This window comes from Phocoena phocoena, chromosome 7 (genome assembly GCF_963924675.1).
Source record: "Phocoena phocoena chromosome 7, mPhoPho1.1, whole genome shotgun sequence".
NCBI lineage: Eukaryota > Metazoa > Chordata > Mammalia > Artiodactyla > Phocoenidae > Phocoena > Phocoena phocoena.
Genome location: NC_089225.1, coordinates 54,294,620 through 54,309,222, shown reverse-complemented (window position 1 = coordinate 54,309,222; position 14,603 = coordinate 54,294,620).

The following is a 14,603-nucleotide window of genomic DNA, read 5'->3' as shown; positions in this document are numbered from 1 at the left end:
TCTTTCCCAACCAGGGTTAGAACCCGTGTCCCCTGAATTGGTAGGCAGATTCTTAACCACTGCGCCACCAGGGAAGCCGTGATGTTTCTTTTTTTTAACACATTAACTTCCCTCCACTGAGCAAACTGCTCAATTGTTGGGAAGACTCATGTCATCATTCATCTCTTCTTGATGTGTCTCACCGCTGTTGAGCTAAACAATTCTTTAGCTCCCAGGGTGCCTATTTAATAAATGATGCTGTGAATTTCCCAAAGAAAGACTTTCAATTTTCCTCTTGTGTGATGGCTGTGATCAAGCTCCAACACCCTGTGGTCTGGTTCAATGGGAATGTATACTTGGAACTCATTCACTAACTTGCTTGTTGTATTTAATCTGTTAAGTTCTATAAACTGTAGAAGTACCTAATGCTTTTCTTCTTCTCTTGACAATTTTCTCCTTTACTCTCCCCCAAACTTGGAAAAAAAACGGTTAATTGCTATATATTTTTGAGCTAATTTTCTCTGACTTCTATAAGACATTGTGAAAGAAGAAGGTTATCAGTATTTTATGTATCTCTTAAAATGCACACACACACACAATACATCCTGGCTAGAAGCTGAGTGGAAATAATAGCCAATGCACTGAAGTTGCAGAATCATGGAGTTATCAGAGATTTTGAGATCAAGTTCAACTTCTTCATTTCACAGGTGGAGAAACTGAGGCTCAGAGTTTACATGTTGGTGCCAAGAGCACATGACAAAGGCAGCACTAAAATGTGACCTGAGGACCAAATCCAGCCTGAGGACCAAATCCAGCCAAATCCAGCCATCATTGTATTGTCTATGGCTGCGTTTGTACTCCAATGAGATGAGTAGTTTCCTTTTCGTTGTATTGTTTCTAATTTTATTTGAGAATTGATTATTTTTTTTTACTGAGGTATAATTGACATACAGCATTATATTAATTTCAGATATACAACATAATGATTTGATATTTGTATATGTTGCAGAGTTGAGTTGAGTACTTTCAACAGAGACTATATGACTCACAAAGCTTAAAATATTTACTGTCTGGCCCGTAAGGTAAAAGATCGCCCACCTCTGTCTAGGCTTTTGGAGTCTTCTGCCTCCAGTTGGCAGATGGGGGGCAAGCAGGAAGCATACATGAAGTGGGGACTGGGAAGGCGGTGAGGGCAGCCAGGCCTGGAGGGGTGAACATCGTTTCTGCTCACTTTCCACTGGTGAGCATTCGTCATACAGCCCCACTTAGGAGCAAGAAGGGTTGGGAAATGTAGCCCTGAGCAGCTGATTCCCAGTGCAAATTCTACTCTATGGAAGTGGGATCATGACTTTTGATGGATAGCTGGCTGTCCGTGCCACAGGTGGTCAGAACCTGTTGGTCCCCCGTAGTGTAGTAGATACAGTTTGTGGGTATCTGCTCAACACTTGGCCCCCATCCTTGAGAACTATAGCCTCCCAGAGGGTGGGCCTCTTTGGCCATGTCTTTAATATCTGACCCCATTGCTTGTCGTAGCTAATTACTGAATTAAATGATGACACTTGGTCCAAAAGATAATTCCAGAGATTTGGATCAGATACTAAGAGACAATAGTTGGTCTCTGTGGTTTATTTTTATTTTTTTTAATGTTCTTCATTTACTAAACTTTTAACTGGAATGATATATACAGACTCTCAGTAGAGGCCATGTGTTGCTTTAAATCTATTCCAAATGTTACATATTGCTAGACCTTTAAAAATAATACACATAGCTTATTCAGCTAAGACGGGAGTACAGCATCATAATTATAATTAGTAATACAAAATCTACAGAGGAAATGCAAAAGATTAATATCTTTCAGTATTCAAGACAATAAATTATAAGTATTTTAATTAGACACGGAAGCTGTGGGGCAGCCATTTAGCCCCCATAGAAAAGCAGAGAAAGCCACACTTCAGAGCAAGTGAAGGATGAAGCAGATACACAGAGAAGAGACAAGAGACCATGTGGCTCCATGAAGAGCATAGATTCTTTAGCTCCTGATGGTTTTTGGATTCCTGGTTCTTGTTTTGCATGAGGCCCATCTGTACTTCCTAACTTTGAGACTTTTCAGATACCCATTGTAGTGGACATATATGGTTTTTGTCTACCCTGCACCTCTACCTTTATTTAGGGGAACAACTCTTCATCCACCCCATACTTGTGACCCAACGTGTGATCATATGACCTTGATTTTTTATTCACGGTGATTAATACAGGGGAGAGACACATGACCCAAGTCAGGACAATCACAGTCTCCTTCTGGGATGTTTTTGAAATAGAAATGGGAGAGAGAAACACTTTTCTCCAAAGAAGGAGTCAGAAAGCTATGTTCCAGCCAAATTCAGCCTACTACCTTCTTTGCTTTTGTTTTTTGAAATAATTATAGATTCACAGGAAATTGCAAAATTAATAGGGAGATTCCAGTAGCCATCACTCAGCTTCCCCCAATGACAACATCTTATATAACTATCATACATTATTAATACCATGAAATTGATGCTAGCCCAATGCAATTAACTAGACTAGAGACCTTACTCAGATTTCACCAGTTTTCACTTTTCAAAAACGTCTTTGTGCATAGTTCTATGGCATTTTATCGTATTTATAGAATCCTATAACCACCATCACTATCAAGGTACAGAACTGCTCCATCACCACAAAGGAGGGCCCTCTTGCTACTCTTTCATAGTCACATACTCTCCACTTCTTCCCTAATGTCTGACAACTACTAGTCTCTTCTTCATCTCTATAATTTTGTCATTTCAAGAATGTTACATAAATGGGATCAACAGCACATAACCTTTTGAAATTGGCTTTTTTTCTCTCAGCATAATACCCTTAGAGCCATTCGAGTTGTGTGTATCAACAGTCCATTCCTTTTCATTGCTGAGTCGTATTCCGTGGTACAGATGTGCCACAGTTTGTTTACCATCCACCTTTTGAAAGACATTTAGGTTGTTTTCAATTTGGGGCTATTACAAATAAGCATTCATAGACAGTTTTTTGTGTGTGAAAAAATTTCATTTTCTAGGGTAAATGCTCAGGAGTGCCATTGCTAGATCATATGTCAGGTGCGTGTTAAACTTTTTAAGAAATTGCCGGACTGATTTCCATTTCACATTCCCACGAGCAATGTGTGAGATCCAGTTTCTTTGCATCCTTGCGGGCGTTTAGTACTGTATTTTTATTTTAGTCACTTTAGTAGGTTGATGATAATATCTCATTGTTGTTTTAATTTGCATTTCTCTAATGGCTAGCAATTTTGAACATCGTTTCATGTGCTTAGTTACCATCTGCATATCTTCTTTGGTAAAGTGTCAGTTCAAGTCTTTTGCCCATTTCCTAATTGGATTGTTTGTTTTCTTACAGTTGGGTTTAGAGAACTCTATACAGTTTGGATATGAGTCCTTTGTAAGATAGGTGTTATGCAAATATTTTATTCCATTCCATCCGCCACATGTTTTTGTAAACAGTTTTATTGGAACTTTGTTTCATTTTTGTAAATGAAGTTTTTATTGGAATGTAGATAAACTTACTCATTTATTGAAGTATTGTCTGTGGCTGCTTCTACACCACAATCGCAGAATTGAGTAGTTGTAACAGAGACCATACGAGAGACACCAGAGACCAGCAGAGGCCTGCACAACCCACAATGTTTACTATCTGGATCTTCACAGAGTTTGCTGACCCCTTCTCTAAAGTAGGGAAGGTGGAAAGATGAAAGCCCAGAACTGCTAGAAGTCACTCCTCACTTAGAGAAAGTCAGTGTAGAGTAAAAGGGAATAAGGTGGACTTGAAGAGAAGCTAGAGAAAACACCAGGACGTGAGAAGCCAGGTTCCAGACCCTGGATTCAGTCCATTTACTCAACGCTCCAGCACTTGTACAAGAACTAACAAATTCCCCCTCTTGCTTAAGCTGGCTCAAGTGGTGTGAGGCAGGAAGGGAACTTGCCATATGGCACAGGCAGTATAAAGGAAAGTCAGGATGAAGACCACTGACCAGCCCCAAAGAGCGATTTCAGGATTTAAAAAAAAAATCTGTCCTTAAAACCCATCAAAGCAGATGACAGCTTCTGATTTCCCGTTTCTTCTCATTTAATAGGAGATCTACTTTTTCTTCATTTACCCCTTTATAATGAGTCTTTTTATAAGTAAGTGATAGTTGTGTTTCCTCTGTGTTGTACAGACCTGATAGTAAGTGTAACTATCAGTCAGCATTCTCCAGAGAAACAGATCCAATAGGAGATACCATATATATCCATATTTATAGATATGAACCTATATATAGGGATATATAGATAGATATATATAAAGAGAGATTTATCTTAAGAAATTGGTTCATCCGGGGTGGGAGGGAGGGAGACGCAAGAGGGAAGAGATATGGGAACATATGTATACGTATAACTGATTCACTTTGTTATAAAGCAGAAATTAACACACCATTGTAAAGCAATTATACCCCAATAAAGATGTTAAAAAAAAATACTAATACCTAGCTAAAAAAAAAAAGAAATTGGTTCATCTGATTGTGAAGCTTGGCAAATCTGAAATCTAGGGCAGATCAGTAGACTGGAAACTAGGCATAAGTTGACGGTACAGTCTTGAGTCTAAAATATATAGGGCAGGGCTTCCCTGGTGGCACAGTGGTTGAGAGTCCGCCTGCCGATGCAGGGGACGCAGGTTCGTGCCCCGGTCTGGGAAGATCCCACATGCCGTGGAGCGGCTAGGTCCGTGAGCCATGGCCGCTGAGCCTGCGCGTCTGGAGCCTGTGCTCCGCAACGGGAGAGGCTACAACAGTGAGAGGCCCGCGTACCGCAAAAAAATAAAATAAAATAAAATAAAATAAAAAATAAAATATATAGGGCAGGCCAGCAGCCTGGAAACTCAGGCCGAATTTCTATGTTATAGTCTTGAGGCGGAATTCCTTCTTTGGGAAACCCATTTTTGCTCTTAAGATGTTCAGCTAATTGGATGAGGCCCACCCACATTATACAGGGTAATCTTTTCTTAACGTCAACTGACTGTAGATCTGCAAAATACCTTTCCAGCAACATCTAGTGTTTGACCAAACAACTGGGCACCATAGCCTAGCCAAGCTGACACGTAAAATTTAACGATCACAGTAAGATATGACAAAATCACTGCTTAATTCATTTTTTTATTGAAAGCCAATATAGGGATTTTTCAGTCGCATTTATTTACTAAATGTTTATTTAACACTAACTATCTTCCCAGCTGCATTAAGGTATCCACATAACCACTTCCATCTCAAGTGCTGCTTACAAGTAGGTCCTCCCTCCTATAACCCCAATTCCTCTCCTTTTCCAGTGTCGAGAAAGCTAACACTCTCCATTTTGCACCACCTTCTTTTTTTTAATTAATTTATTTTTGGTTTCATTGGGTCTTCATTGCTGCACGCAGGCTTTCTCTAGTTGTGGCGGAGAGCAAGGGCTCCTCTTCGTTGCGGTGCGCGGGCTTCTTATTGCGGTGGCTTCTCTTGTTGCAGAGCATGGGCTCTAAGCGCATGGGCTTCAGTAGTTGTGGCCCACAGGCTCAGGAGTTGTGGCTCGTGGGCTCTAGAGCGCAGGCTCTGTAGTTGTGGTGCACGGGCTTAGTTGCTCTGCGGCATGTGTGATCTTCCCAGACCAGGGCTCGAACCTGTGTCCCCTGCATTGGCAGGTGGATTGTTAACACTGCGCCACCAGGGAAGTCCCTGCACCACCTTCTTTAACTCACATGTCAGCTACGACCCCTTGCGGGAAGCAGCTTTAGCTTAGCTCCTTCAAAGACTAACACTTACAACCCTGAGTAGTCCCTAAAACACAGAGAAGCTCTTAACCACCTTCCCTGAAGTGGGGAGTGATGGAGCATGAGATTGTGGGGTGTCAGGGCTGGACCAAAAGAGACTGGACCCAAGAATTAGAGGGTTTGGCTCTTCTTGCAGGAGGCAGGAAGAAATGACAATGATCATTTTATTCTTTTGAATCCCCTACAACTCCAAGACAATGTAAAGTTAAATATCTCAATCAATTGCCCTACCCATGATTTTGATTCATTTCTTGAGAGGAGCAGAGTCAAATGGTAGAAATAGAACTTGGTAGAGAGTTGGGCGTTTAGGTTCTAATCCCATCTTTGCTGTTATGTATAAATATTTGTTGAATGAATATTCAAGTCGCTTCAGTGATGTGGGGTTGATCACCACCTCTTAGTCCTTCTTGCTTCATTTGTACCTCTCACTTCTCTCAGAGAATCCTTGCGAAGATTTTTAAAAGAAGGGAATGACAAAGAATTTTGAGTGAGTACAGACTGGTTCCTGTGGTGACAGAATAATGGCCTCCTGAAAATGTCCAGGTCCTAACACCAGACCTGTGAATATGTTAGGTTACACCGTAAAGGGGAATTCAGATTGCAGATGGAATAAATGTTGCTAATTAGTTAACCTTAATTTAGGATTACCCTGGATTATCTGGGTGGGTCCAATATAATCACAAGGGTCCTTGAATATGGAAGAGGGAGGCATTAGTGTCAAGGTAATGTGATGTGAGAAAAATTCAACCAGCCAGTGCTGGCTTTAAAGACTGAAGGAGGCCCCAAACCAAGGAATGTGGGTGGCCTCTAGCTGGAAAAGGCAAGGGAATGGATTCTCCCCTAGAGCCTCCAGAAGGAACACAGCCTTGCCAATGCTTTGATTTTAGCCCAGAGAGACCCATTTTGGATTTCTGACTTCTAGAATTGTAAGATAATAAATTTGTGTTGTTGTAAGCCTCTAAATTTGCAGTAATCTGTTACAGCAGCCATAGAAAACCAATACAGTTACTTATAAACCTTTTAGATGGCATTGGTCCCTAACCCCCTAGAATGAAAATGGGTCTCTCTAGATTATTAGCCATAGTCAGATGTTTGTCATGCAAACTAAGGTATCCTTGGCTAAGGCTCTTTGTTCCCAATTAATCTGAACCGTCAAGTACATTATATTGATACGTATTTTACTTGTTTGTGTTTGCAATGGATAGCAGTGTCCCTTAAAGTGAAGTGTGAGGGTGCATTTATCTCCTAGGGCTGCCATAACAAACTGGTGTCTTAAAATAACAGAAATTTATTCTCTTACAGTTCTGGAGGCTAGAAGCCTGAAATCAAAGTGTCAGCAGGGATAGACTCCCTTTGAAGACTCTAGGGAAGAATCTTTCCTTGCCTCTCTAGCTTCTGGTGGTTGCTGCCAGTCCTTGGTGTCCCTTGGCTTATGGCAAACTATGTCTCCATCTTCACATGGCCTCCTTCCCGTGTGTCTCTGTCTTCATCTCTTTCTCCTTCTAAGGACACTAGTGATCAGATCTAGAGCCCACTCTAATCCAAATGACCTCAGTTAACTTGATCATTTGCAAAGACCCTATTTCCAAATAAGGCCACATTCGCAGGTACTGGGGTTAGGACTTCAACATACCTTTAGGGGGACACAGTTCAACCCATAACAGAGGGCTCCTTCCTCAGAATTCCCTGTTGTGCTCATTAAAGGTGCAAATTCTGGGGGCCCACCCCTGACTACCTGATTGGTTTCTCGGGTTCAGGCTTAAGAATCTGCTTATTATTGTTTTATTTTATTTATTTATTTATTTATGGCTGTGTTGGGTCTTCGTTTCTGTGTGAGGGCTTTCTCTAGTTGCGGCAAGCGGGGGCCACTGTTCATCGCGGTGCGCGGGCCTCTCACTGTCGTGGCCTCTCTTGTTGCGGAGCACAGGCTCCAGATGCGCAGGCTCAGTAGTTGTGGTTCACAGGCCCAGTTGCTCCGTGGCATGTGGGATCTTCCCAGACCAGGGCTCGAACCCGTGTCCCCTGCATTGGCAGGCAGATTCTCAACCACTGCGCCACCAGGGAAGTCCAAGAATCTGCTTATTTACAAAGCTCTTCCAATGGTAAATAAAATTTAGGGTGACTAAACTTTATTTAGTCACCCTAAACTTTGAGAACCATTGATATGTTTAATGGTTTTATTTTTCATAGTTTAAAAATGGTAAGGGAAGACAATTTAGCTTAAAGCCTCTTTTTGTCTTCCAAATATTTATTTTACATATTTATTGAGGTGAAAAAATAATGCAGGGAAGCCCTCCACCTGTGTACAGTGGCATCCACAAGATACTAAAGGAGCCCAAGAAAAACATCAGGTGTGCAAATGCTTCCATAAACACAAAACTGACCAGTTTTCAAGCTTTCCCCAAATGACCTCCAAGGTGGGCAATTTCTTAGCTTAGAACATAAGAGGTGCCCCACAAAAACACTGATCTGAAGGAAAAGAGAAGGTGGCTTTCTAGAGCCCCTGAAATACAACATGGTCCCAAGAGAAGCCCTGCCATGCATTCTAACAGTGACCCCGGTGCCTATAGAGAGGTGGCCCGGGGAGAGGGGAACAAAGGAACGGGAGAAATTCTGGGGAATCTGGCAGAGGCAGTTCAAGTACCCAGGAAAGTTCTGTGTTGTGCTGTCTCTCCTCTTAGACTGTTAGCCATAAGCCAACACAAGTGGATGGATGTGTCCTAATTACGTAGCCACCCCCAACTCCCGCTTCTGTTTTCTCTAGCCAAGATTTATTCTAAGGTTAAAGTATAAGAGGTATATATAGAAATATTGGGGAAAATGTTTGCCAAAATAGAAACAGTGGCTATATCTGGACAGTAAGATTTCAGGTGGTTCTTATCTTTATAATTTTTGTATTTGATATTTTTCTTCAATCAGCATGTTATTCACAAAATCAAAAGCGATTTAAATCACTATAATTTTCAAATAGTGGTGCATAGGAGTACTTTAAATGTGCATGTGAGACGGTAAATAAAATAATAGCAAATGATTGAGTTGGTGTTGAATAGAAGTCCAGTCCATTAATTAAGATTCCTTTGTTCTTTGTAGCTGACCATTGTATTATGAAGTAAGTCAGGAACAAAGAAAGGGAAAACGAGGGGCCTGTAGCTCCCTAACAAATGGTTTTCTTTTCCCCCTCTTTCCCTCCTGCTTCGCAAATCTGAGGATGAGGAAGAAGGAAGGGAGAGAGGAGGAGGAAGAGAGGAAGTGGGAGGTAGCCTGCTGGGCCAGGGTGTAGCTGAGATGGAGCGCAGACAGTGGAGGAAGGTGGATGGAGGGCCCCAACACTCCTTTGAGTCGCTAAAGGGGCTTGTTGAGGTTTTCATTTCCTCATCAAGTGTGAACCAGACAAAGGTTATTATACTGAGAAACAAATGATTGAACTTATTGGTCTAGGTTTGGGGTCACCCTACTCTTTTTCTACACAGAACCCCATGCCTTATCAGATGCTTTTACTTAACATGGCCATAAAGGTAATTTTTCTCCAGGTATTATTGCAGCTCTAAATCACAGCTTCTAGAACATTTCTAGCTAACGGGGAGTTTAGAGAGTTTAAAGTTTTAAAATATAAGCTTACAGAATTTAACATATTTTTATTTTCTATGTTTCCTTTTGACAGGTAAAAAATAACTTTGAAATCTTCACCACATAGCAATATATACCCATAGTCCACACTTCCAACCACAACATGATTTTCGCTGGGGTAGAGAGATGCCGGGACTGACTAGAGATTTTCTTCAAAACTCCTCTTTACCACAAAGACCCTGTGGAATTTAGAGCATGTGTGGAAGGGAAGGGAAAGAGCTGGGGAGAAGCCAAGAGGAAGCATGATAGAGCAACAGAAAGGAGCGGATTTTACTTAAAGATTTTTAAAAAGAGAAGGAAGCGAGCTGGTTAAAACTGGGGGTAAGGGCCTTCCCTGGTGGCGCAGTGGTTAAGAATCCACCTGCCAATGCAGGGGACACGGGTTCGAGCCCTGTCCAGGCCGCAGATCCCACACGCCGCAGAGCAACTAGGCCCGTGCGCCACAACTACTGAGCCTGCGTTCAAGAGCCTGTGAGCCACAACTCCTGAGCCCACGTGCCACAACTACTGAAGCCTACATGCCTGGAGCCCATGCTCTGCAACAAGAGAAGCCACTGCAATGAGAAGCCCGCGCACCGCAACGAAGAGGAGACCCCGTTCGCCGCAACTAGAGAAAGCCTGCGCGCAGCAACGAAGACCCAACGCAGCCAAAAATAAAAACAAATAAATAAATAAATTTATTAAAAAAAAAAAAAGAAAACTGGGGGTAAGCAAGCAGCAGAGCATTTGGAAGCATAATAGGGGCTGGAGGCAAAGAGGAGCCATTCCAGAGCAACACGAAAATTCCAGTGAGGTGAGAAGGAGGAAGAGAGGCTTTGCCAACACAGGCCAGGGTCATCCTGGCATGTAGCTCTGAGCCTGAGCCTGGGGCCCATGTTTGGAACCCCGATTAAGTTCATCCCTCCATTCCTCAGTGTCAGGAACTAAGAGGGCAGTGGCTGGGCCAGAATACATCAGGGAAAGGGAGCCTGCAGGAACAGCCAAGAGAAAAATCAACACTTTCCACTCTGCTTATTCTAGCAAAGAGTGTGTGACTCATCCTAGAGCAAAGTTATTACTTGTCACCTAACAGCTGAATGTGATGCTGCTAAGTCTGATTGAGGGGATATGGGAAGGAAACTAACAGTTGGCAAGTTCCCACCATGTGCCAGGCACTTTGCTAAATGCTTTTTACCTTATTTTATTTAATCTTCAAAACTATACAGGGAGACAGCACTGTTGTCCATATTTTGCAGATGAGGAAACTGAGGCACAGGGAACTTACATAACTTGGCAAAATGACAAAATTATCAAGTGGCAGAAGTTGTAGGATCTATCTGGCTTGAAAAATCATTGCTCTTTTTGCTGAGTAGAAACACTACGGCACACCGGAGAGTTCAAATCTCTACTTTTGTTTTTGCTTCTGGTCGTCACTGCCACCCATTACAGAAGGATTTTTGGCCTTGAATTTTTAAATTCTTTCTTTAGGGTAGGGGCTGCCAGTGCATGGTGTGTTAGTCCAGGTCCTCCAAGAAGCAGCCCTCAAGACAGGATTAGATGTGCAAAGATTTTATTAGGGGAAATGCTGATGTGAGAGAACATAGGGCAAGAATGGGAGAAGGCTGAGAGCTGTCAGACTGCGATGCAAGTCTAATCCCAATGAAGAAGAAAAGGAAGGAAGATTGGATGGGAGCATGTGAGACCACAGAGCAATCTAAGGAAGGTCTGGTAAAGCCTTCAGGGATCCTTGAGACAAAACCAGCTATGGGAATAATGACTCTCGAGCCAGAATCACCTTGCACCAAAGTTGAGAAGTCCCACATCTCCTAGGAATGAGCCTGCCTCAGTATCCTTTTCTTATTCAGCCATTGGCTGGGAGCAGCTATGGGTATTGTGGTCTCTGTGCAACCATTATGATGGACACAAAAGTGAAAGACAACCCATAGAATGGGGAAAATATTTGAAAATCATATATCTGATAAGGGATTTGAATCCAGAATATACAAAGAACACAATTCAATAATAAAAAGATGAATAACCCAATTAAAAATGGGCAGAGGATCTGAATAGAAATTTCTCCAGTGAAAATATACAAATAGCCAATAAACATGAAAAGATGCTCAGCATCATTAGTCATTAGGAAAATGTGAAAACCATCATGAGATATACTTCACACCCACTAGAATGGCTATGATTAAAAAGGTGAACAATAACAGGTATTGGCTATAATGTGGTGAAACTGGAATATCATACATTGCTGGTGGGAATTTAAAATGATGGTGTTCCTTTGGAAAATAGTCTGACAGTTCCTCAAAAAGTTAAACATAGTCTTGGCAATTCTACTCCTAGATATTTACTCAAGAAAATTGAAAACATATGTCCACATAAAAACTTACACACTAATGTTCATAGCAGCGTTATTCATATTAACCAAAAAGAAGTGCTCATTAACTGGTGAATGGATAAACAAAATGTGGTATATCCATACAACTGAATATTATTTGGTCATAAAAAGAAATAAAGTATATGTATGTATATATATATATATATACACACACACATACATATATACACATATATAGTTGACTGTTGAACAGCACAGGTTTGAAATGTGTGAGACCACTTATATGTAGATTTTTCAATCAATATACAGTTATTCTTCTGTATCTGTGGATTCAACCAACTTCAGATCATGTACTAAAGGGACTTGAGCATCCATAGGGGCTGGGAGGGTGTCCTGGAACCAATGCCCCATGGATATAGAGGGACAACTGTATATATATAATGGAATATTATTCAGCCTTAAAAAGGAAGGAAATTCTGTCATGCTACAGACGACGAACCTGGAGGACATTATGGTAAATGAAATAAGCCAGTCACGAAAAGACAAATACTGTCTGATTCTACTTATATGAGGTACCTAGAGTAGTCAAATTCATACAGACAGAAAGTAGAACAGTGGTTACCAGAGGCTGGGGCTGGGGGTGGGAGCTGTTGTTTAATGGCTGTGGAGCTTCAGTTTTACAAGATGAAAAGAGTTCTGGAGATTGGTGCACAACAACCTGAATATACTTTACATTACTGAACTGTATACTTGAAAATGGTTAAAATGGTGTTCTATGTTATATGTATTTTAATACAATTTTAAAAAGAGGGTGGAAAAAATGGAATGAAGTAGTGACACATATCAAGACATGGATGAACCTTGAAAACATTATGGGAAGCCAAAGAAGCCAGACACATGTTGTATGATCTCATCTGTATGAAATGTTAAGACCAGGAAAATCCACGGAGACAAAGAGTAAGTTAGTGGTTGCCATAGCTGGAGGGAGTGAGGGATGAGGAACGACTGATGATGGGGACAGAACTTCCTTTTGGAATAATTAAAACGTTATGGAATTAGACTGGGAGGGAGGCACAAGAGGGAGGAGATATGGGGATATATGTATGCATAAGGCTGATTCACTTTGATGTACAACAGAAACTAACACAACATTGTAAAGCAAGTATACTCCAATAAAGATCTATTCAAAAAATGTTATGCAATTACATAATGGTGATGGTTGTACACCTTTATGCACATAATAAAAACTACTGAATTGTATACTTTAAAAGGATGAGTTTTACGGTATGTAAATTCTGTCTGAATGAAGATATTATTTTTTTAAACACTGCAATAGATTTCAGAGCACATCAGTTGCTGGGGCCCCCCAGTCAATTACACTCCCTGCAGTTACAGACCTACAATGTGTATTTTCATCGCTACCATACATAAAGCTCTCCCATAAGTACATTTTGGGTGTTGATCACGATAATGGTTATCTAAGATGCATTAAGTGCAGACCTGAGCAGAGTAATGGACTAAATTATTTCCCCAAATGATTTCTTTTTCCAGGATTCAGCAAATGCATGGTCCTGAATTTCTCACTGAAGGTATATGAGTTCTGATGCTCCTATTTCACTGTTACAACCATTTTGATTCTCAGAGAACAAAGAGTATATCAGCAGAAAGTATGAAATGCTTTCAGATCTACTTTGTGACCCTAACAAACATAAAAAGAAGTTTGAAACAACTTGGCATTTTCGACTGCTGACCAGAGCCATGCTTATGCAAACTGTCACTGAGTTGTTACTGCCATCATCCTCACTTTGGGCAAATCAAATGCAAAAAAGGAAGAATGGGACAAGCCCTGCTGAAATAAGATGGGAATGCTTGTGAATCGAGGTACATGGTAATTTTTTTAAGTTCCAGATTTATTAGTTTAAGTGGAAGATAAACCAAAATCTAATTTTAAAAAATTTCCCAGAGAGATGGAAAGGACAAAAGGTGGGAATAGTGATAGAAGCCAGACGTTTCTGAAATTACTTTAGATATTTGACTTTGGAATTATGTAAATGTTTTACATGATTAAAATAACTATGAAAATCAAATATGAAATTAATAAATCCAATTGTGGATTGAGTGGGTGGCTTAACTACACAGAGAACTATTTCAAGGTATTTTAAAAATAATAATTTGACTGAGATGTATCCTAAGATAAAAAGAACTGCAAAACTGTACAAACTTGAATTTTTTTCCAATAGTCATATTGCTAATAATAATATTGATATAGTTATTCTAAACTATTACATATGTAATAGGATAAAGCAAATAAGTAATTATGTTCATTCATTAGAAGCCAAGATTTTCAACATAAAAGAATTATAAATATAAAATAAGAGAAGTATAAAACATGCAATCCTAAATTTGAATCAGAAGTATAAATGCACAATTCATTTTCCATTAAAAAATATTTCCTAGGGGCTTCTCTGGTGGCGCAGTGGCTGAGAATCCGCCTGCCAATGCAGGGGACACGGGTTCGAGCCCTGGTCTGGGAAGATCCCACATGCCACGGAGCAACTAGGCCTGTGAGCCACAACTACTGAGCCTGCGCGTCTGGAGCCTGTGCCCCGCAACAAGAGAGGCCATGACAGTGAAAGGCCCGTGCACCACGATGAAGAGAGGCCCCCGCTTGCCACACCTAGAGAAAGCCCTCGCACAGAAACGAAGACCCAACACAGCCAAAAATAAATAAATAAATAAATAAATTTATTTAAAAAAATATATATATATTTCCTAGTTCTATCTACTGGAAAGGCCTAGGAACAATGATGAATCCAGTCTCATTGAT